Source organism: Paroedura picta, chromosome 2 (assembly GCF_049243985.1).
Source record: "Paroedura picta isolate Pp20150507F chromosome 2, Ppicta_v3.0, whole genome shotgun sequence".
NCBI lineage: Eukaryota > Metazoa > Chordata > Lepidosauria > Squamata > Gekkonidae > Paroedura > Paroedura picta.
In genome coordinates this window covers 40,723,255-40,747,746 of record NC_135370.1, presented here as the reverse complement: position 1 = coordinate 40,747,746, position 24,492 = coordinate 40,723,255, and the positions used below count along the sequence as shown (strand labels likewise).

Sequence of the window (24,492 nt, the reverse complement as noted above, 5' to 3'; positions counted from 1 at the left end):
ACTTGATTAAAAATACATGGAATTTTGTTTTTATATATGGTTAAGGGAGCAAAACTGTTATATGCTCAATGGAAAAGTTTGACAATAACAACAGTGGGAGAATGGTGGGTAAGAATGACGGAACTGGCAGAGATGCTCAAACTTACTTCTAATTAAAGACAACATCCGTATTTGTTAATAATTGGAAATTTCTTAATAGACTTTTTGCATGATTTGGGGGGAAATAGTCTGTGGTTTTGAGGAATGAGGAAGAAAATATGAGCTTATAGAAAAAAGAGGGACTTCATTTTTATTTTATTTTTATAATCACTAGGAGCAAAGCCCATTGTCTCCAGGAATACAACGGGTGCTAGAGTGTGGGGGTGGTAAACGTAAGTCAGGGATTCTGGAAGGACATGTTGATGCATGGGTGTGTTGTTTGGGTTGTGGTTGTATGGCTGGGCACGAGGGTATGTGATTGCAGATGGGCACAGATGAGCACTCAGGAGACTTTGTAGGTTTTAGAACAATGGGCGCTAGAGCTTGGTGGTCAAAAGAGGAAGGGGAGAGGTTGTCCAGTCTGTAAGGGCGTGGGGTTGAATATGTGTGTGGGGGGGGGGGTTGGGGTGGCATGGTGACAAATGAGGGTGTGGGTGTGGAGAGGCAGGTATCAAAAAGTGTGGTTTGGACTGTTCGTTGAGTATGGGAGAGGACTGACCTCTGGGAATTGTGGTTACAGATGAGCTTTCCAGAGCCATGTCTTGTGAAGGGAAAATCAGACTGGAGACTCTTCTTAGAGGGAGATTACATGGCAGCCAATTCCTCCCTGTTCTGCATTCAATCCCATTTCCCTTCTTGTGTGAATTAGGCCACAGACACCCAAATGTTCCCCTGCCATAATCCACATGGGGTAGTCACAGTACACAGGTGTCCACCCTGCTCCTTCTGTCTCCATTTTTTTACTGTTGATAAAATATGTGCTCACATGCTTCTTTCACTGTTGCCCCTTAAAAGAAGAAGATCTGGATTTTTGTACCCTGCTGTTTACTACCCAAAGGAGTCTCAAAGCGGTTTACAAACACCTTTTCCCTTCCTCTCTCCACAATAAATAACCTGTGTGGGATGTGGGGCTGTGAGAGGTCTAAGAGAACTGGGAATGGTCCGCAGTCACCCAGCAGGCCTCAGGCATCTCAAAGCAGTGAACAATTCCCTTCCCTTCCTCTCCCCATAACAGACACCCTGTGATCGAGGTGGGGTTGAGAGAGCCCTGAGAGAACTGGGAATGGCCCAGAGTCACCCATCAGGCCTCAGGTGTCTCAAAGCAGTTTACAATCGCCTTTCCTTCCTCTCCCCATAACAGACTCCCGGGGAGGAAGGTGGGGCAGACTCCCGGGGAGGAAGGCAGTTGCCCCGCCGGTCCCCATCCGGAAAAAGGTTGGGGACCACTGCTCTAGACTATAAAGATCAGCTCTGCAGGCAAAAATTGTGGCTTTGGAAAATGGACCATTTTGTACCATTGGAGGATTGTGCTGTTTTGAGGCCCCACCTCCAAACCTCCAGCAATATTTCACACCCAGGGGTACTGAAACTCCAGGTGGGGCCTGGAGATCACTTGGAATTACAGCTCATCTTCAGACTATAAAGGTCAGCTCTCCAGGCAGAAATGGCTGTTTTGGAGGGTGGACAGGGCTGTTGTGCAAAAGAAACATTTGAGGCCTCCCATACAGGTTGTTGTGGAGATGAAACACTTGAAATCTACTGCACAGGGTTGTGCAGATTAAACAGGAGGCAAAAGAATCCCTGCAACAGCATCTAGTTTCATCTGCACAACAACCCTGCATGATAGGCCACAAAGGTTCAAAGAGTGGAGAAGAAACATGCCTGGCTTGTCTCAAGCAGTGAGGCCAACCACAGCAGTATAGTCAGTGAGAAGGGGCTTTTCTGTGACCACCCTGTCAGCCAGTCATTAGGCAGAAGGGGAAAGCTAAAGAGGCTCGCCTGGCCTCAACCCGGGCCAGGGCCTTTTTGGTCCTGGCTCTGACCTGGTGGAATGTAGGGCCTGGAAAACGGAGCTCTTCAGCCAGGTCTATGGTTGAGGCCGGGCGGCAAAGGAGATCAGGGCCCCCCAGAGGAGTGGCGGTAGTGAAGTCAATCAGCACCCTCTTGCACCGTCCCCTCTGGTGAAGATTCGGGGTTTTTTTGTCATTTCATCTTGGTTTTATGGGGAGGATATTTTTTATATGTATTGGTTTTATACTGTTTATTTGGAGTTTATTTTGGGGTTTTTATAAAATATTGTGACCCGCTTTGAGCCTCAGAGGGGAGGCGGGTAATAAATAAAATAATGATGATGATGATAAGCTTTCCCCTCTCAAAAGGAATGTCCACGCACGCACGCACACACAGACTCCCCTGTGTTGCTCTCAGAAATGCGTCCCTCGCCTCAGTCAGGAGCTGTTAGAGGCTCCCTTCACAGCAGGCCTGAAGGAAAGGGGGTGCGTGCGGAATCCTGAGCAAGAGCAGCAATTGGCCCTGAGGGAGGGATATTCCACCAATAGGAGGCTTCGGAACCTTCAACATTTTGTCATGGTGTACGTTCATGATTTTATGTATATAGACACTCAGGTTATTCAACCTATCACAGTCCAATGTGAACTGCCTCTCCAAAATCGGCAAGTTCATATTCCTTTTGAAGAAAATGAACTGGCTAATCAGTCCACATTTCATCAACCCCTTTGAATACAATACATTCAATGGTCAAACACATTTGTGGTGAAATTTGAAGCATCTCCATGTTTCACGCAGAGAGGGAAGGAGCTCTGGGTCATGATACTCAATGCTGGGATAAACGTTGGTAATCTTTCTATATAATTTTGTAAAATCTAGCTTTTCCAGCCAATGCTTGGTGAGGGAATTTGGACAAGCCAATCCTATTTGCATAGATGTACCCACGGTTGTGGGGCTAAAACTCCTGAGATCTACACAGAGATTTATAATGAGCGGAAAGGGCATTCAGTAGCTGACCTTAAAGCATTTGAATGCCTGGTAGGCCAACACCAGCCACTTTCTGATGGATATACGAGTGGACAAGTACAACAGTCCATCAAAAATTTGGGAGAAGGACAAAGGAAAGAGAATCAGCTATGTAAGTTGGCAGAGGATGGATTCCAGCTATGGTTGTGAAGGTGTGTATTTGCACGGGTGTAAGTGTTCAGTGTCAAGTGGAGAAAGAGAAAAATGTCGATTTTCAACTGACAAAATGGGGAAAAAAATAGTTTAATTTTAAAGTGTATCCTTTGATTGCCTTGAGTAAGTATACAACTTGTCCTTTGCCCATTTTTCCTGCCTATCTCCCTGAGCCCAATGAATTTGCACTGAGTGTTATAGACTGGATTGAAATTCTGCCGGCAAATTGTACTCAGATCCATTGGATTCTGAGCATGCACTGACAAGATGAGTGCCACAGAATGACAAACAATGTGCATTCTTTTATTTATTTATTTATTTATTTTAATTATTTATTTATTTATTTAGTTAGTTAGTTATTATATATCAGGTGGCAGATGTATAATATAGCCGGGCAATCCTAAGACAGGCTAACAGGCAAGAGACATTTGTAGGTGGTTTGCCATTGCTGGGCCCCACATCATAACCCTCGTAATCCTAGGAGGTTGCCCTCCCAATTGCTGACTCTATTCGGCTTCCAAGAGCTGATGGAATCAGGCTTGCCAAGGCTATCCTGGTTGGGTTATCAATTGTCCAGGAGTGGTGGGTGGTGGGTGGTTGGTGGGTGGGTGGGGAGCCCCAGCACAAACTCTTCAAACATAGCTGATTTTACATGTTACATTACTTCCCATGATGACCCTGAGACTGACATAATCTCATCAATCTAGTAAATTGTCGGCACACACATTGAGAGCCGCTACCCAGGCAGGCAGTGTGCTGCACGGAGTAAAAGCATCTGGAAATACTTCTCGACTCAAATGGTGAACAAACCCATGAATGCAGGCCTAGGGCTCCTCAACACCAAGAGCCAGACGGACTTTGTAAGCAGAGTCTTGGAGTCCATTATTTGCAAAGGAAACAAAAAAGGGCTTGCCACTCATTTTTTGATCCAAGCCACCAAATGCATCACTGTATTTCATTGATTCATTGATTCATTGATTCATTCATTCATTCATTCATTCATTCATTCGCCACTCTCACTCCGGAGACTAAGATGCTGGAATAATCTTAGAATCATTTTAGATTCATTTTTTTTTTTAAAAAAAGAGGGAATATCCCTGTGGTCAATGAAATAGAGTACCCTTTTAAAAATTCCATTATAATCAAAATTTATATGGAGAGGGAACAGAAGGTGTGAAAGGATGGTTCCAACTGGCGGCTGGGAGGGGGGGGTGGCGGTTGAAGAGTTGCAAATAACAGCACCGTATTGTATCTCTCTCAAGCGGCACCAGGACTTGCTATCTCCCCGTGGAAAGTAGCAATTACCTTCAATCTCCCTGATCTGAAGTAATCCCTGCTACATGCGTAGCTCATTGTGAGTGATGAGGCCTACTGTTTGCTGAGTCTAAAAACAAATGATCTTTCACAAGCAAAATTTAAACTTGAAATAGGATTCTCGGCCGCCTGATTCCGAGTCTATTTTTTCTCTCTCTCGGTGTACTTTATAAATTCCCAAATAAGGTTCAGGCTGGCTACAGATGGTGCTGGTGTATAATGAGAAGAACTCCAAAGCTGCTCTGGTTCCCAGGGGAGTGTTCTGTAATGGAACTAACTATGTATTGTCCACCTTATATACTAGATTTGATTTTGGACTATTTGCCCAACTGTGTTTGTTTATTGCTGAGCACTGGAGGGCTTCCATTAGCTGTGAGCTGATTGAACATAGACTGCAAGGCTGGAAGGGACAGAAACTCCCCCCCCCCTTCCTTGCTGGCCTGGCTGCTGAGAAAATCCCTTTCCTTTATTATCAGCCGAGCTGCGTGTTCCCCTAGAACAGCAGAGATTTGTAGCCATAAAGTGAGACATCTACCAAGAGTAGATTTCGTTTCTAGAAATTAAATCTGTTTTCACACAGATCGGATGGGTGACAGACCACTTCAAATGGGATGAAGGCAGTCTGACTATGTGTTCTCCGCTTTTAAAACTAATGCCTTGATGGGATATGGTGAATGGCCCATGTTTGACCACTCTTCTTCAGAAGACAACAATTATTAGTCATTCAGTTTATGTACCACCCCTCGCTGTGACGTCTCGTACATACAAGAAACATACATCAAACCACAGAACAGATCACGACAGTCATAATAGTCAAACATAGCTCGTCAAACATTGAACAGTTTGGTAATGGCAACAATTAAGGGAGGGGAAGACCATGAGCTTGGGAACAATGGAGTGGACCAGTTGCCTGACAGGGATGGGTCCAAATTGCAGAAAGGCTTCGGGTCCCTCCTGAGGAGGAAAGCAGGGTATAGGTAAATATTGGTGTTTTGGGTTTTTTTGCCATCAAGTCACAGTTGACTTACCGTTTACACACTGGGAACTTCAGTGTCCCAGCTCCCGTGCAGGAGCACAAATGGTGGATGAGGTGCACCAGGCCAAATGCTCCCCCGTGTGGGTGCAGGAAGAGGTGGGGCAACCTGCCACAACTAAAACTCCAGCCCGAAGCCCAGCATGAAACCTCCAGTGCGTAAATGGTCATGGTGACACCATAGGATTTTCAGGGCAAGAGATGGTCAGAGGTGGTTTGCTATTGCCTGCTTCTACATCATGATCCTGGCGTGCCTTGGATGTCTCCCATCCAAATACAGACTAGAGATGACTCTGTTAAACTTCTAAGATCTGGGTTATCCAGGGTCCGTTATGCACATGTTGGATATTGCACTTTCAATGTTCCATTCAGAAACCTCTAATTGGCATAAAACATAGGTAAATACAGCTAAAAGGATACAGTTAGATAATAAGACAGGACAAATAATAAAAACAATCCATTTAATATTTCTGGTAAGGCCTAGGAGGAGGAGTTGGTCTCATGGCTTAAGTGCCACTCAGCGCTTAACATCCACTCAGGGCGGCTGTCCCGACCCTGAGTGCCTCCTCCAACCAGCTTGCCTGTTTGTCCAGCAGCCAGCCAATCACCTTCCGTCTCCCACCCCTAACCACCCTCTCCTTCCCTCCGAGGCTGCAGATCCCCGGCTCAGATTCTGCAGATTTCCGGGTCCTGTGGGGAGGGAGAGACCATCCACAGAGTTCTTCCACCCCCCCACCCCCCAAATCTAGTACCTGTAGTATTCCTGACTGCAATGGGCTTTGTCCCTACTAAAATATAAAAACAAGATGAACAACATTTTATAGGAACATCTTAGCTAAGACTCTAAGAGCCTCTTGTGGCACAGAGTGGTAAGGCAGCAGACATGCAGTCTGAAAGCTCTGACCATGAGGCTGGGAGTTCGATCCCAGCAGCTGGCTCAAGGTTGACTCAGCCTTCCATCCTTCCGAGGACGGTAAAATGAGTTCCCAGCTTGCTGGGGGGTAAACGGTAATGACTGGGGAAGGCACTGGCAAACCACCCTGTATTGAGTCTGCCATGAAAACGCTAGAGGGCGTCACCCCAAGGGTCAGACATGACCCGGTGCTTGCACAGGGGATACCTTTACCTTTACCTTTAGCTAAGACTCTAGCAATAATAGTAATTACATCCGAATCTCTATCAGAGAAGGAGAACTGCAGGGTCAAAGACTTATTAACAATAGACTTTGTTCTCAGTAGGACAGTAAAGGCATTGACATGGCATTGCTCATATAAGGGGCAATCTAGCAAAATATGAGACAGGAGTCAGGACAGCCAGAGCTGCATAGGCACTTTTGCAACTGGATTTTCCTGTGTGGAACAGGATAATCTACTTCTAAAGTGCACTCAAAGTGCATTATCCAGTGTGTGCATAATGGGCCTTGATCAGGGCAAAATACATCTATACAAACATAAAGTAGGTATGCTAACTTTGCAAACAGGTTCTCACACTTGTTTAGCCTTTGTTGGCATCTTTTACTTCCCGGTATTAAAAGCTCAGAAGTAAAAAAAATTCCCTTTCATCCTTTTCTTCTCGGATTCATAGTGCTATCGCAAACATAGTGGCATCATGACATATGCCTATGTGCTGCCACCATGCTGACAGTTTTGGAGCATGACAGACATGCTCATACTCTTTGCTAAGTTGTAAGGTGGGCTGCAAGCAACAAGAGAGCCAGAGAGAGAGAGAGAGAGAGAGAGAGAGAGAGAGAGAGCACTGAGGAAAGGCAGACAAACAGAGATAACAAAAGCAAGAGCTCCAAGTCTGATTGACTCTGTTCACTCTCCCTGGCATCATGGTGTTCACGAACCCTGACTGGATACAAAGGCCCCATCAGAGAAAAAGAAGGAAGAAAACTGAAAAAAGTGTTGAACCAGCAGACTGGGGGTGAGAACGTGCAAATGGCCATGTAAAAAGAAGTTCATGCATGTACATGAGTGACATCATGTCACAATCGACTTAGGGCAGCCCCAGCAAGGGCTTTCCGTGGCAAGTGAGAATCAGAAGTGGTTTGCCATTGCCTTCCTCTGCAGAGTCTTCCTTGGTGGTCCCTTGCCCTACTTAGCGTCTGAGATTGGATGATACCATTCGTTCCAAAGTTAATTTACTGTGGGGAAAAGATGGATTCAGATTTTTGCCCAAACTATAGCATAAAAATCTCTTAGGATTCTCAAACACGATGCCATACAGGAAATCTGCCGAGCTTTGATTCAAAACAATCAAACATTTGGGTGTTCTTCTACCCTTTTAGGAGAATTTACGCCAGATTCTCTGTGTTTTCCCATCCTCCGTCTCTCCAGGCCCTTCTTCCCTGTACAAGGGCATTTGTTAATCACAGATGTGCATTGCTGCATTTAGCTCCTGGGGGTTCCTTAGCTACTTACTACTGCGCCACTCTGAATCTCCAGATATTGAACCAGCTGTGAAGATTCTTCCTCCACTCTTTAGGAGGGCTTAACCCATTTCCTCCTCACCATGACCTTCTGAGGCAAGGGAACCCACAGTGCCCTATTTTAAAAATGTGTACGCCATTCTACAAAACCTGCTTAAGGCAGCTCATGACAAAACAAACCACGCAATCCCAGTCATCAACAGTTATGATCCAAACCACAATTCAAATGGAGGGTTTTAAACTCTTCAGATGGGAACGGAGTTTGCGTGCTGACATTTTGGGCTAGCCGAAGGAAAGAATTTCTGAGAGAGCTGGCACGTTGTAATTCTCCTCTTCACCCCTGGTTGTGTGTGTTTGAAGTAAAAGCCTGTACAATGTGTCTTTGTGCCAAGCACACCGATACTCCTGCTAGTAATGTACATAAGTCAGTTTCCTTGGTATCCTACTTGGAGTCTGTTCTGCTGCTGTCTCTTTGTTTACCCAGGCTGCTACTCTCAGGAACTTCCTTCCTTTCTGCTAATCCCCTTCTCTTCCCGCTTCTTTGTCTAACTTCCACAAAGGCAAGACGCGTTCTCCTCCTCCTTAGACAGGCAGGCAGAATGCCTGTCCTTCCTTTCCCGGCCTGCTTCTCAGTTCCTTAACAATAAAGGACTTCTGTTTCTTTTCTACAGCAACACGCCTCATGTGGACTTCATTCCTGAAGCTGCGTCTTGTTTCCATTGCACAAACCAGCTCGAAGGTGGCAGTGAGGAAGGGCTAGCCTTGCAAAGAATGGTTTTTGCATTTTACGGAACATTTTATTCTCTTGTTTTAACTCCTCAGAGCATGAAGAACCGTATTATCAAATCCATATTAAACGCAGTGGCTGATTACTTGGTGGCAGCCCCGGTAATAGCCATCCCCAAGTACGAATGAGAAGTAAAATGAGAGCTGTAGAATTACTAAGTATAGGAGGAAAGGCAGCATGGCCTCCTCAGATCTCAGAAACTAAGCAGGGTCGGTACTTGGGTGAGAGACTGCAAAGGAAGGTAAAATACGTCTGCTTTTCGCTAAATATGTAGAATCACTAGGACGTCTTACCTAGTAATAAATACCTTCCGGTCCTCAATCATGTTTAGGCTCCTGAATATGAAAGAAGAAAATGACAAATTGGCAACCAGATGGAGAAGACCATGCAAAAGCCTGGTTCAGATTGAGCCCATTTTTATAAATTTACTGAACTGACGATAAAAATCAGATGGTGACTTACTTGCATACTTACCTACCTGTCATAGACTGCCCCTATCAGTCCTGCCATCTTGGGGCGCTTTGCAATATGTGATAATGACAGTCATTCATAATCTAAAATCAATTAAAACAATTGAAATAACCAAACGGTTGGTGATATCTTGACAGGATTATGCTCAGGACTTGTGCAGAAGCCATTCAAAGGCCCAAGGAAAATGACGTTCAGTCAAGACACAAATTTCATTTAAAATGTCCAAATGAAAATGAAAGAAAGATGTGTGTTTATCATCATATATCCAGCTTTAGAGAAAACCCATATCAGGGGGCTTAGACTATGTTCGAAAAGCAAACATGAAATTATATATTTTCTTCTGCAAACATTTAGCAGCTTATTATGCTAATGAAAGCTACTGTTTTTGAATCAGGACATGCTAATACGTCTAACAGCTCTCGTTAGGTTGATCTGGATACGAGTCTTCATCTGCATAAGCTTTTGATTTGATGATAAGAGTTTTCCACTGAAGATCCTAGGAAAATAATGATACTATGAAATTTGCAGTGCCTCCTTCTCGTGGCAATTAAGAAGAAACCAGAGAATAGCCTTAGCCTAGAGTTACATCAGCAATGTTATCAGATTTGGTCACAGGTTTCCAAGGGCTGTAAGGCACCAAAGTATTAAAGGGGGATTGAGAAGACCAGGCTCATTCTGCACTTGGATAATGCCCTTTCGGTGTGCTTTTGCAGCTGGCCCTAAAGAGGCACGTCAGACTCAACAAGGGACAGGGCCTTTTCAGTCCTGGCCCCCACCTGGTGGAATGAGCTCCCCGAAGAGATCAGGGCCCTGCTGGAACTTCCACAATTCCGCAGGGCCTGCAAAAAGGAGCTCTTCCACCAGGCCTTTGGTGGGGCCGACTGAGCCATAACATCTACAGCCCCCACCAGACACAGAGATCAAACCTGTTATTGTTGAAAGTTATTGTTATTGTTAAAGTTATTGTTGAAGTGCTGTTTTAATTGTTCTAGTTGGTGTGTTGTTGTTATTGTTATACTGTTATATTGATTTTGATAGTGTTCTATGTAAATGTGTTGCATGTATTGTTCTTATGTTATTATGTAAACCGCCCTGAGCCCCCGGGGAGGGCGGTATATAATGAATGAATGAATGAATGAATGAATGAATGAATGAATGAATGAATGAATGTTCCAATATGTTTTATGTAAACCGTCCAGAGCCGTAGAGAAGGGCGTTATAAAAATCTAAATAAATAAATAAACAAACAAACAAATAAATGAAAATTTTTGTTGCTCCATATAGACCAAATTGTAAATCAAGAACCCCCGCCCCGGTCAATCGTGTCCCGCTTTACCAATGTTAAAATCTGGTCACCTTACAATAGACCCTTGCACTAGACCCTACATAATATATTTCTAGTAAGGTCTAGGAGGAGGAGCTGGTCTCATGGCTTAAGTGCCAGTCAGCGCTTAACACCCACTCAGGGCAGTTGTCCCGCCCTTGAGTGCGTCCTCCAACCGGCTTCCCGTCTGTCCAGCAGCCAGCCAATCACCTTCCATCTCTCACCCCTGACCACCCCCTCCTCCTTCCACTTCCCTCCGAGGCTCGGAGGCTACAGATCCCTGCTGCATGAGAGCTGCCCCTGCCAGTGAGTTCCGTTTCCTGGGACCTCCAGCCTGCAGCCTTTCAAGGTCCTTGGGAGAGAGGGAGGCCATCCACAGAATTCTTCCACCCAACCCCACCCCATAGTACCCATTGTATTCCTGAATGTAACGGGCTTGGCCCCTAGTTTCCTTTTAAATAAACAAACAAACAATCCATTGCTATAGGATTATAATTCCATAGTGTGTGTACACAGTGTGTACACAATATAGTGTGTAGAAATCTGCCTATTGAAGTGTATGCCTCTGCATTGACGGAGGCAGTGAAAGAAACATGGAAAATCCTCACTGTAGGGAAAGAGCATTGAATTCAAATCTGTTGTCAGCCTGGGCTACCATATCATTTTTATTTTTGGTAAGATAAAATGGGATGTCTAGGCACATGCTCCTGCCTTCAACATGAGGGAGACTAGAGAAAGATAAGGATTTCCTCACTTGTAAGATGCTAGATGCTGAATTTGGAACACCCGTTTACACTGCTGATGTTCTGCCAAAGGGTTCTTCTTGTGACTGGTTGTTCTAAAATTTTATTATGTGATAACCAGCAAAGTCCATTCCAACGTATAATCAATGATCAAATTTCACTTTGTTTTTTTGTATTTGAGTATGTCTGAAAACAATAAATGCATGTTCTATTTCATAGAATCATAGAGTTGGAAGGGGCCATACAGGCCATCTAGTCCAACCCCCTGCTCAACGCAGGATTAGCCCTAAGCATCCTAAAGCATCCAAGAAAAGTGTGTATCCAACCTTTGCTTGAAGACTGCCAGTGAGGGGGAGCTCACCACCTCCTCAGGCAGCCTATTCCATTGCTGAACTACTCTGACTGTGAAAAACTTTTTCCTGATATCTAGCCTATATCGTTGTACTTGAAGCCTAAACCCATTACTGCGTGTCCTCTCCTCTGCAGCCAGCAGAAACAGCATCCTGCCCTCTTCCAAGTGACAACCTTTCAAATACTTAAAGAGGGCTATCATGTCCCCTCTCAACCTCCTTTTCTCCAGGTCCCTCAACCATCTTCATAGGTCTTGGTCCCTTGGCCCCAGATCATCTTCGTCGCTCTCCTCTGTACCCTTTCAATTTTATCTACGTCCTTCTTGAAGTGAGGCCTCCAGAACTGCACACAGTACTCCAGGTGTGGTCTGACCAGTGCTGTATACAATGGGACTATGACATCTTGTGATTTTGATGTGATGCCTCTGTTGATACAGCCCAAAATGGCATTTGCCTTTTTTACCGCTGCATCACACTGCCTGCTCATGTTTAGTTTACAATCCACAAGTACCCCAAGGTCTCGTTCACACACAGTGCTACCTAGAAGCGTATCCCCCATTCAGTAGGCATGCTTTTCATTTTTCTGACCCAGATGCAGAACTTTACACTTATCTTTATTAAATTGCATCTTGTTCTCATTTGCCCATTTTTCCATTGTGTTCAGATCTCGTTGAACTCTGTCTCTATCTTCCAGAGTATTTGCCAGTCCTCCCAATTTGGTGTCATCTGCAAACTTGATGAGTAGTCCCTCCACCCCCTCATCTAGATCATTAATAAATATGTTAAAAAGTACCGGGCCGAGCACCGAGCCCTGAGGTACCCCGCTACTCACCTCTCTCCAGTCTGATGAAACACCATTGACAACAACTCTTTGAGTGCGGTTCTCTAACCAATTCCCTATCCACCTAACGATCTGAAAATCCAGATTGCAGTCCTTCAACTTATCCATCAGAACAGAACATCATGGGGAACCTTGTCAAAAGCTTTACTAAAATCCAAGTAAATGACATCAACCGAATTTCCCTGATCCAGCAAACCTGTTACTTGGTCAAAAAAGGAAACTAGGTTGGTCTGGCAGGACCTGTTGGAGACAAATCCATGCTGACTTCCTTGGATCACCAAATTGTCCTCCAGATGTTTGCAGATCGCTCCCTTTAATATCTGCTCCATTATCTTCCCCACAACAAAGGTCAGACTCACTGGTCTGTAGTTTCCTGGGTCATCCTTCCTCTCTTTTTTGAAGATCGGAATAACGTTTAATGAGAAGAGTGCATGCTAGGGATGGGTGGTTAATAGAATCATAGAATAATAGAGTTGGAAGGGACCTCATGGGCCATCTAGTCCACCCCCCTGCACTATGCAGGACACTCAGAACCCTATCACTCATTCACTGTAACCTGCCACTCCCTTAAGCCTTCACAGAAAGCCTCTCTGTCACATGCCTATCTAGCCTCTGTTTAAAAATTTCGAAACATGGAGAACCCACCACCTCCCGAGGAAGCTGTAGAATTGGTTCTGGTCCGTCCCTCTGGGGCAAGAGAGAACAATTCTGCTCCATCCTCTATATGGTAGCCTTTTAAATACTTGAAGATGGTTATCAAATCCCCTCTCTGTCGTCTCCTCTCCAGGCTAAACAGACCAAGCTCCCCCAACCTTTCTTCATACATTTTGGTCTCCAAGCCCCTCACTATCTTTGTTGCCCTCCTCTGGACATGCTCCAGTTTGTTAACATCCCTCTTCAATTGGGGTGCCCAAAACTGAACACAGTACTCCAAGTGAGGCTGAACCAGAGCAGAGTAAAGCAATACCATCACCTCCCATGATCTGGACACGATACTCCATACAGACCAAAATCCCATTTGCCTTTTTAGCCACTGAGTCACATTGTTGACTCATGTTCAATGTGTGGTCTACTAAGACTCCTAGATCCTTTTCACACATGCTACTGCCAAGCCAAGTCTCCCCCATCCTATATTGGTGTATTTTGTTTTCCCTACCTAAATGCAGAACTTTACATTTGTCCCTATTGAACTGAACTTCATTCAGTTTAGCCCACTTCTCGAGCCTATCAAGATCAATCTGCATTCTGATTCTGTCTTCGGTTGTGCTTGCTACCCCTCCCAGTTTAGTATTGTCTGCACATTTAATGTCCCCCCTTCTAAACCCTTATTCAGCTTGGATAATCCCAAAAGTACCTGAATCAATGCTGATTCAGATACTTTTGGGGCTCAACCAAAGTGAACCGCTCGTTCCCTGCATTCAAACATTCTGAATCAGGACGGCCGAATCACTGTTTGGCAATTTGGCCACTCATCCTGTTTAAATACATCCCCCTTGCTTTCTCAGGTAGTGCCTGAGAAGGTGAGGGGAGAGTGTGCTTCTAGCAGCTGATAATTACAGGCACCCCATGCATTCCTTTTAAATCCCTCCCCAGCTGGTTGCCAGGCCAGCACTTTTCTCCCTGCACTGCCCTGTTATACTGCCCTGTTATACTGCAGAGAGGCTTCTCCCTGAAGCCTGACAGGGAGGTGGGAGGAGGTTTAAAGACCCAGCAAGCAGCTCACCCCACCTGTCCCTATTAGGTATCCTGTGGGGAACTCTTTAAATGACTTCTCATTGCTTTTTCAGGCAGCATTTGGAAGGCATTTAGAGTGCCATTTGTGTCAGGATCAGCTGTTTGGTGGAGCGCTCTTTAAATGACTTCTTATGCCTTTGCAGGCCGTGCAAAAGCATGAGGGAGACATTTGTAAAGAGCGCTGTGCCGAACAGCTGACAATGACAGGTCAGCTGTTTTTCCCCCTTCTTAGGCAGTGGGAAGGTGAGCATGTGCACCACTTGAAAGTTTTCTGATTTGGCCAGATTAAGTGCCAAAAATTTGGTTGAAACATGTTGGGTCAAATCCAAAACAGTCTGGATTTTTTTGTGTGTGTGCATAATTTATTCTAATACTATACCCACTCCCTTCACTACAGGGTGTGCACTATATTTCATTTGTATTCACAACCACAAAATTAATGGAAAGCTCACGTTTAAAATGAAGCACTATTTTATATGTTAAAGTTCCCCCCCCTGTTTATTTTTTCTGGTTGTGCATAAGATAATTTTCCTGTTTATTACTACATATGTTAATTTATACCTCTGCATTTATTGAATATCCAGGTGTGCACAGAAGTACCAAAATAAACTGAGAAATGACATGTATCAGCAGCTATGAAGCTTGAGAATGAAGGGGCAGAGTTCCAGAGCTGGGTGGGCAAGACAGACACAGCCAGCCTAGATTAAATACTGAACATTAATTGTATTTAAGAAATGAGTTCAGATTCTTTTTCCTTAAAGGGGAGGGGAGTGTGGTAGAATGAGCTTGTTCAGGCCTGCAGGCCGCATTCTACCCTGCCCCCCCAACACCACCAGCAGCATCCAAAGTTAGAAGCATTTTTAGTACAGCAGGGGTGAACCTGGAAAGCCATTGACTACCTTTCTCCTCCCTGGCAGTTCTCAGCTCAGATGGGGGTGAGGGGTGGGGATCTGTTAAAACACTTCAATCCTCCACAGAAAAAAATGCATTTCTTCACGAGAGTAACACATTTTTATATAAAACCACATAAGGATATTGAGCGGCCGAATGATATAGCTCTTCTGCCAAGGCCCTACAGGCCATTAAAAGTTTTAGTGAGTTTTTCTACCGTGCCATATCTGACTTCCATTCCATTGCTAAATTTTGATGGGCCTTCTCTTTGGCTTGCTTTGGTGCTTTTCCATTGGCTTTGCTCAACGGGAGATTCCAGCGTTTACCTATAGAGGCGCAGCTCTGCCCTTGAAGTTCTGGTGAAATTGAAACAATCACTCATATTCTATTGCATTGCAATTTTTTATCACAGTGTCAGACACTGATTTTACCTCTGCTGACCAGGTTTCCTGGACACCCTGATGACTTTTTAGTAAACTCTTTGCTTGTGGATAACAACACTATTCTTTCTTATACTGACTGATACTGTTCTGCCATCTATAGCCTTTCCTTATCAAACCCTTGCTTTTATTGCAATTCAGCGAATTATTATTATTATTATTATTATTATTATTATTATTATTATTATTATTATTATTTCAATTTATTTCCCACCACTCCCAAATGGCTCGTGGCGAGTTACAGTGTCTTAAAACCCCATTAAAAACATCACAGCATGGCAGCACAATAATAAAATCCCCTTCCTACCCCCTTCCTAAAAAAAAATGAATGAATGAATGAATGAATGAATGAATGAATGAATGAATGAATGAATGAATGATAATATGCACAACTGTATAAGTGTCATCAGTGCCTTTACATTCAGTGAAGGGGGGAAGGGTTCCTACCAACTCTTCTGGTAGTGCGAGGGGCAGGAGGATGCCGTCTTGGCCCCTAGGTAGGCTATGCTAGGGGTTGTGGGGCCCACAGTATGGGGCTGCAGTAAAGAGATGAGTTCACCTCTCTTCTCTCTAGTCCTTGCACAAACAAGGGGGAAGAGGGTTCAATCCAATCCACTGCTTATTTCAGAAAAGACCTGCTTGTGAACTTAATGTTGATATAACATCTTAATCTTTAAGACTGATTCTTTGCAGTGTTGTGAGCACTAGCAGAATGTTTTTCAAACACTGGACATGATCCTGTTGAAATGAGATGGCATCAGTGACAAAACGAAGCATGCTCTTAGCACACTGTCTCTCTCCCTCCCTCCCTCCCTCCCTCCCTTTTTGTAGTTAACGTGAAAATGCTTAGCTTGGATACTCACAAAATATACCGGATATAAAATGATTTGCCAGTAAGAAAACAGAGTATTCGAATCAGAGCCGTCATGGTGCCATGGCATTAAGATCAAAGGGCTAGGATTAAGCAGCTTTGGGCTTGAATTTCCACTCTGCCATGGAGTTTCTTTGATGGCCTTGTGCCAAACACATTCTCTCATCCCAACCTACTTCACAGGGCTGTTGCAATGATAAAATGGGGAAGGGAGAATCATGTATACCATCTGAGAAGCCTGAACAGTAGAGTGACTAACAGCAGTTAATAAAGAGCTTGGAATTGTCTCCCTTAAATCTCACCACAGCCTTGGTAACATTGGACTGTAGGGCTTAATTACCCACTAAAGTTTCCATGGGGCAGGTCTGGATCAGATGGAGTAGTACTGCCAATTCCAAATTTGGAAGTTCCTGGAGATTTGGGAATGAAGCCTGAGGAGGGACCTCAGTAGGGTGTAACATCACAGGGTCTACCCTCCAAAGCAGCCATTTTCTCCAGGGAAACATATCTCTGCAGTTGGCAGATCAGTTGTAATTCCAGATCTCCAGGCCCCACCTGAAGGCTGGCAATCCCGGGGAAGAGATTTTCTGAAGTTCATTCTAAGAAGGGAAGAATTGGGGGCCAAGAAGGACCTCAGCGAGGTATAACGTCATAGAAGTCCACCCTCAAAAGCTGCCATTTTCTTCAGGGGAACTGTTCTTGGTCATGTGGAGATCAACTGCAATAGTGGGATATTTCAATGTACCACTTGGAAGTTGGCAAGTCTATTTAACACACATATTGTTTCTCAATTTGGAAAGACAGTGCAAGCTGAGCCCAAATTTGGGCTCACATAAACTTGGGAAGCACATACATGCAGAACACTGCTCTCCAGCAACCCAGGGATGTCTCCAGAGGAAATGCAATATGTAGTCATAGAGCCAGCTTGGTATAGTGGTAAGGAGTGTGGCCATCTAATCTGGCAAGCCGGGTTCAACTCTGCACTTCCCCACATGCAGCCAGCTGGGTGGCCTTGCCACAGCGCTGATAAATCTGATCTCTCAGCTTCCTTCCTTCCTTCCTTCCTTCCTTCCTTCCTTCCTTCCTTCCTTCCTTCCTTCCTTCCTTCCTTCCTTCCTTCCTTCTTTTTTCTTGCAACTCCTCAATCACAGTAACATACAACAGTGCCCTACCTTGCAAACTTATTGTAAAGATTCCAGCGCCCTAAAGCACTATATAAAGGCAAAGCAATATCACCAGCTGATTTCATTTGAGGAATGTTATTTACAGTTTTAGGAATCAAGCACTTTAAAAAGCCTTTCTTTCCTGGACGTTTCAGTGCAATCTGTTTTTAACCTGGTTTTAGCGCAACCAATAAGATTGGTTTTGAATGAGCTGAATGAAGAATTTCCATTTTAAGGCCTTTCCTGCTTCACATTCACTTTTCTTGCACATGCTCCTGTGTGTGTACAGACTACTTTGGGGACCTCGCGTCGTAAGTTACAAAGATGGAGCATGACAGTCACAATAGCGCACACTATTAGCTAGACCTCAACTCTATTACAGTTCTATGTTTGGTGACACAGAGTCAAGAGACTCAAGGATACAAGGTCGAAGGTAGCAAAACATTACATTAATCTGTTCTGTTTGTAGACACAAGCACATCAATCTCCAAGCGTAATATCGTTTGATGTTTAATTATGAAACATCAAGTGCTAAGTATATAATTAATAAACTGTTTGTTCCTTTTAAAAAAAAATCCAATAAAGAAACAAATAGATGGCGGGGTATAGCTTCGTTTAGCCTAATTTCCCTTGTTTTATTAACTCGGTACTTATTGGTGAGAAGGAGCTTGCTTAAATTGCTCATAATAGTACAAAATTACTTGAAGGCATCTCAGTAATTCGTTCCTCCTTTTCTGATTATCCCTGCGAAAGCAGTGTCAGAAAATCAATCTAAACAGCAAAATTAATATACCAATTCAATTCAGAATATCCAGCCTATATATTTAGTGACTATGAACCATAGTCACTAGTTTATTAGCTAACATGTACAATTTCTTGAAATGTACATTACCTAGACAGGTTTTCTGTATTTTAATTATGTATGCTGAGACTATTTTAAAATATTTTCGAATATTATTTAGTTGTACCATCTGGTAAATAGTTAAGACTGGCATGATATCATCAGAAAATTGAATTTCCTTACTTCCTTTGTAAACTAATATTATGATTTCTAAGAGGAAATTGCCAAGCCTCTTTGCGGAAGATGAAAACATAATGGGGAAGAAAGTAAAAACACAGTAGTTACTAAGAGAAAAAAAAACGAGGAACAAGATGCAAGGGAGCCTGAAGGGAGGGCGGTATAGAAATATAATAAATGAATGAACAAGCAAATATGTCAATGAATGAATGAATGAATAAATAAATAAATGAGAGTAAATAGTTTATTTTACCTTTTAGATCCCAGTGTTTCACAATGAGCTTCATCAGGGGATCTAAGAAAATAAAAATAGATACAACCATATTAATATAAATAATACATATATGTAGGTACCAATATTTTTCATGTTAAAAATCATTTAAACTCAGTTTACAGACTAACAATTAAATGTTTAAAAATTATTTCAAATTACATGGTATAAGGACCTAACTTACTCTTTAATGTGATACAAGTGTTACAGTTTATAACAGGGGTAGTCAAACTGCAGCCCTCCAGATGTCCATGGACTACAATTCCCAGGAGCCCTCTGCCACCGAATGCTGGCAGGGGGCTCCTGGGAATTGTAGTCCATGGACATCTGGAGGGCCGCAGTTTGACTACCCCTGGTTTATAACCTAGAATATTTACACATGCACAAAAAAGGCTTTATAAAGTGAAAGGGACACCCTAAGAACTGGTGAGGATGGAAATGCTCCAGAAGACACAGAATGTTGATAACAGTTGAGAATCAAAGGACAGGGAATTAGCCTCCTCAAGCCACTGTGAGGTTATTGTGCAATTCTAAGAATACTTTTCTGAGAGTTAGTCCCTTTTAGCAGACTTTAGTAGAATTCTGAGGAGATCTGCTTAGGATTTCACTGATAAGCTAGCTTTGTTAATAAAAATGTTCTTAATTCTTCTTTACCCAATCCATTTATGTAACTGTTTTTACAAATCTGGAATCTTTTTCAAATCACTTCTATCTTGATCAAAACAGAAATTCAAAAAGAAGGGTGGGAAGAGAAATTGTGCAGAATTTCACTCTGTAATTGTTCAGGGGCACTAATGTATTTTCAAACCATCCTACTTTCTTTCTAAAACACCCTGTGATATGTCTCATAAAAAAAAACAGCCCTGCAAGGGGGTGAAGTTACAAAGTGTTCATAGGGCTAGTAACAGATAAATTCTTTTGAAATAGAAAAAAGAGAATAAGGCATCAATAGCTATATCTGAAAAAGTGCATTTCTGAAAAATAAATTCGACCCTTCATAGTAACAGAAATATTGTGACTTCAGCTGAGTTAAAACCTGATTTAAATAAAGTCGAAGCAATTTTATAGGCATGGTATACAAGTTATATTCCTAGTTATGCTTCGGTTATTGAACCACTTAGAGAGTCATTACATGGAAGTGCAAATTTAGTATGGTCACCTGTGGCTTAGGCCACTTTTAATACTATATAAATATACTATATAAATATAAAAGATTTGATTACTTATAGTCCAGCTTTGGCATTGTCCAGCCTGACACTGTCTATAATTGTGACAACTGATGCTTCTGAATATGTTTTGGGAGCTGTGTTGACTCAGCTCCATGAGGGTAAGGTAGAAAGGACAGTCATATTTGCATCAAGAACACTTGAGGATGAAAGGAAGCATTCCTTTGTTGAAAAGGAGGTACTTGAATGTATTTGGGTCACAGAAAAGTAGAGAACTTACTTGTGGGGCCATGCATTTAAAATACATACTGATCATAGATCCTGACAACATCATTGACCTCAAAAGGATTGAGAAGTACAGGGACTTAAATTGCTAGATGATCAGCATGGGTTGCTTTCTTTTACTTATGAGATGGAATATAAGCCGGGAATGGAAAATGTAACAGTTGATTGTCTCAGCTGCCCTTGCCTTCCTCAGATATTTTGTCAGGATACAAAAGTTGTTGCACTTCTCTCAATTATTCTAGTTACAGTTACATGGAAGACATTTCAAGTTGCATGTTTAGCATGCCCAATATAGCAAAAATTTTAAATGAACAAATGGTCTAATAACATAAAGGAAATAGATTCAGAAACATTGCTTTACTTTAGACTGCATAATGAGCTTTCGTTATAAAACATTGGTATTTACACATTGACTACTAATTCCAGAAGAGTTTCACCCTATGTTTTTGCACCTTGCCCATGATAAGATCTAGGTTACATGATATGATCTAGCACTTTCCCCAAGTCAACCAGTATATCGGGTTGCTCCCCATTAACCCCTGAGGCAAAATGCAGCCTGCTGATCAGGAAGGGGAGGGGGATAATACCACCACCAGGATATGTGAAGTAAATAGTTGTATTGTTTTATCGTTAAGGGGATTTTTATTGTGGGGTTTTAGTACTGTTACCTGCTACAAGAGCTGTCTTGTACAGGAGTGGCAGGTTATAAATCAAACAATAAGTAAGTAGGTTAGTATGTCAGCAGTAATACACTCAGCACTGTCGCAGCCAGTCACATGTCCACATTCTGCATGGGAAAAGGTTGCAATGGATAGTATGGGACCTTTTAATACTGCCCCCATTGAGTGTCATTATATTACTAATAATTTTAAATAATTTGTTCAGTAAGTGGCTAGAGATAGCATTTATATCACAAGATACTTCTTCTCTGTCAAAGTTGTTGGCTGTAGTTTTCAGTAAAGAAGGGAATCCTAAAGAGTTAATCTCTGATAATGGTGCCCAATATACTTCTTTGGAGTTTGAAACTTTTCTTGTGGGACAAAATATTATTGGTCATTGGTTTATTACCCACAAGCAAATGGAGACACAGAATTACTCAACAGAAGATTGAAAGGTAGTTTGCAGACAGCTAAACAGGAAGGTCCTAATCTGTATTGGTCCCCACACATTTTACTATGGTTTTCTGCAAGTATATATGGAAACACAACAAACTACAATGCAAAGATCACCAGCAGAATTATTACACAGGTTTTTATTAGACAGATGAATACTAAATTAAATGTTATTGGATTTTCAAATGTAAGGTCTGAGTATTGTTAGAATCTAATTTGAGAGAAAGTGGTTCAGAATCAAGAGAAGTATAAGGCTTACATATATAAACACTAAGAATAATAAAATTTAAGGTAGCTCATTTGTTAGAATAAGAAGTTCTGGTATCCCATGGAAGGGATTATAAAATTTAACTTGTCTCTTAAGATTGTGGAGAAGATAGTATATGTATAGACTGTCAGATGGTCATGTATTGAACATTTCCTATTTGGTACCTATATGTTCCAAGGTGAGTGAAATTGATTCAGAGTCAGATTACTATTTTTTGTTACCAGTAAGTCAACCTGTTTGTATTGCTTAAAAAGGCATGGGGAGAGTTTTCACTATGGCCTATTGCACGGCCGCCGAAACGGCGATTTCGGTTCACATGGAAAACGTGGAGGGGGAAGGAGCGGAGCGAAGCAAACCGCTTATGCATGGGACGGGATGCAACAGCGGCAAAACCCAGAGTAACCGATTGTGCACGCGGCAACTTCAGCGCCGCTTATGGTCACGCCCTGGTCGCCCGGAAGCTCCGCTTTCTTCCGCGTTTCGCTAACGCAGCTTTTTCGTCGGCCTGCACCAAATCTGCAGCCAGTTGTAGCCGGTGCCATGCGTTATCGGTGATTTTAGGCGACGACATTCCACTCCAAATGCGGACCTTTCCCTCCGTGCATAATGGGCCTATGTTAAGACAGTGTCAATTTCCAGTTGAAAGAAAACATTAAGACTTTATAAAAACAATGAAACCTTATAAAATATTGTTTCTAGTTTTCACATACTCTTTCAATAATGAAGAGGATGCGAATGAGCTAATATTCTATTCTTTTACAATATTCTATTATTTTATGCTAGTACTGTAAACAGGCTATGGATACATGTAGAGGGAAGATGTCCCCAAATGAGTTTCTTTTAATGGGCCAAACAACATCTTACGTGTGTCTTTATCCACATCCCAAGGCATTAAACCAGATGTCAGGTGTGTGGGGACCAATACAGATTAGGACCATGAAACTTGAGGAGATGGCATATTCCTTTCCCTGTACCATTTCCCCAACTCAAAATTGTCCCAGAAAAGCACTGTTTACCTCACTGGAGAAACTGTCAGATCCCCAGAACCACTTCAGGTTGGAAAACTGGCAGCAGAGGAGGGGAGATGGAACTGAATTGCCTTCTCCCATACTCCTGTGACCTGAATCTGAATTAGCCTGCATTCCTAGGAAATGACTGAAAATTACAGTGAGAAACCCAAAGCGTCTGAGAGAAAATCTACTACACTGTTAAGCCCAAAGGTATCAATACCTGTCCAATAATGGCTGGATCACATGGATCTGTTCAATTAATGATAGCACTGTCGTCTGACACAAGGCACCTCCCCTGACACAAGAGGTGGTTCCACTATGAGAAGACCCCTTCAGGGGGAGTTGTCTTGTACAAGGGGAAGACTGCATCATTATCAGAACAAATCATGGGAGTTCACTGATTGGAAGAAGAATAACCATGAATGGCTCTTGAGCTTCAACATGGTGGTATAGCAGTAGGGGAAACTTCACCTAATAGATAGCTGCCTTGTTAAAAAATGGTGTCTAGGGAGAAAACGGGGATGGAAAAGACATATGACAACATGTGCACTTCTCTTATCGAACTTCTCAAACAATTGCATAGAAATACTTGTCTAATTTGTGGATGCTTACAATTGGAAACTTTTTTTTAAGATAAAGTTTTAAAACTGAAGCCTAGAGAAGTACAAACTGAGCAATTTCAGTGACCAGTTTGACCCTGATTTTGGGGTGTTAAAATATTCTGAACCCTTAAGTATGAACTTTGTACTTTACTTCTGTTTTGCTATGGATTTCAAAAAAACCTCAAAATATATCAGTAAATTGATTGATTGATTGATTTATATACTGCCGTTCCCCAGCAGGTCTCACGGCAGTTTACATAATAAAATATTAAAAATATAATAAAACCCCCACAATTTACCCAATTAACAGTAAAAACAATATAACTAACTGAATTGAAGCTAATCATATTTCAGTCCAGAAAATATTCATTGTATGTTCTGTACAACATAGAATCATAGAACCAGAGATTTGGAAACGGCCATATAGGGCATCTAGTTCAACCTCCAGGATAATGCAGGATCAGCATAAAGTATCTATGGTAAGTATCTGTCCATTCACTGCTCAAAGACACCACGTCTTTAAGCAGCCAATTCTACTGTTGAATTACTCTGTGAATCCCCCCCCCCACCTGATATCTAGCTGATACCATTCTACATGTAGTTTAAACCCTTTACTATGGATCCTATCCTTTGCTGCCAACCGGAACCACTCCCTACCCTCCTCTAAGACCGTTTATGCACTGAGAACTTCACTGCCCCAGCTCCCGTGCAGGAGCACGAATCGGGGGCAAATGAGGTGCACCAGGCCAAATGCTCCCCCATGTGGGTGCAGGAAGAGGTGGGGCAACCTGCCATGACTAAAACTCCAGCCCACAGCCTGGCATGAAACCTCCAGTGCATAAACGGTCTAAGTGACAACTTTTCAAAGACAGCAATCATGTCCTCTCTCAACCTCCTCTGCGCCACAGAGCCACCTGGGGCATTTTTTGTCCCTTCTGAGAACTATAGTTGCTGCCACAGGTGGGAAGGAGCTGGGCCTGGATGGGCCAATCCTTCCCCTGCTGCACGGGCCTGCCCGAACAGGCTGCATTGCCATCCAGAGCAAAAAAGGGAACCAGTTATATCTGCATTGACATGGGGCAATGGAGGGCCTGAATCAGGCCACACCTGGGAATTTGCCCCACCAGCAGACCATCAGTAAGGCAGAACAAATTCCCGGTGTGGAAACGGTCCCTCAGGTGCTTATAGTAACTACTCACATC

General features: G+C 42.9%; 1 protein-coding gene across 1 annotated transcript in view; it reads right to left on the bottom strand.

The window, feature by feature from the left end:
• The window catches only part of LOC143828644 (uncharacterized), a 429,168-nt gene that overhangs the window by 94,102 nt on the left and 310,574 nt on the right, over positions 1-24,492 (bottom strand). Inside the window, exons 3-5 of the mRNA XM_077318920.1 lie at positions 18,830-18,871; positions 9,205-9,284; positions 9,024-9,065 (exon numbers count right to left, since the gene is read on the bottom strand). The gene's annotated coding sequence lies outside the window, so the exon portion shown is untranslated. The remainder of the gene's footprint in view (positions 1-9,023; positions 9,066-9,204; positions 9,285-18,829; positions 18,872-24,492) is intronic.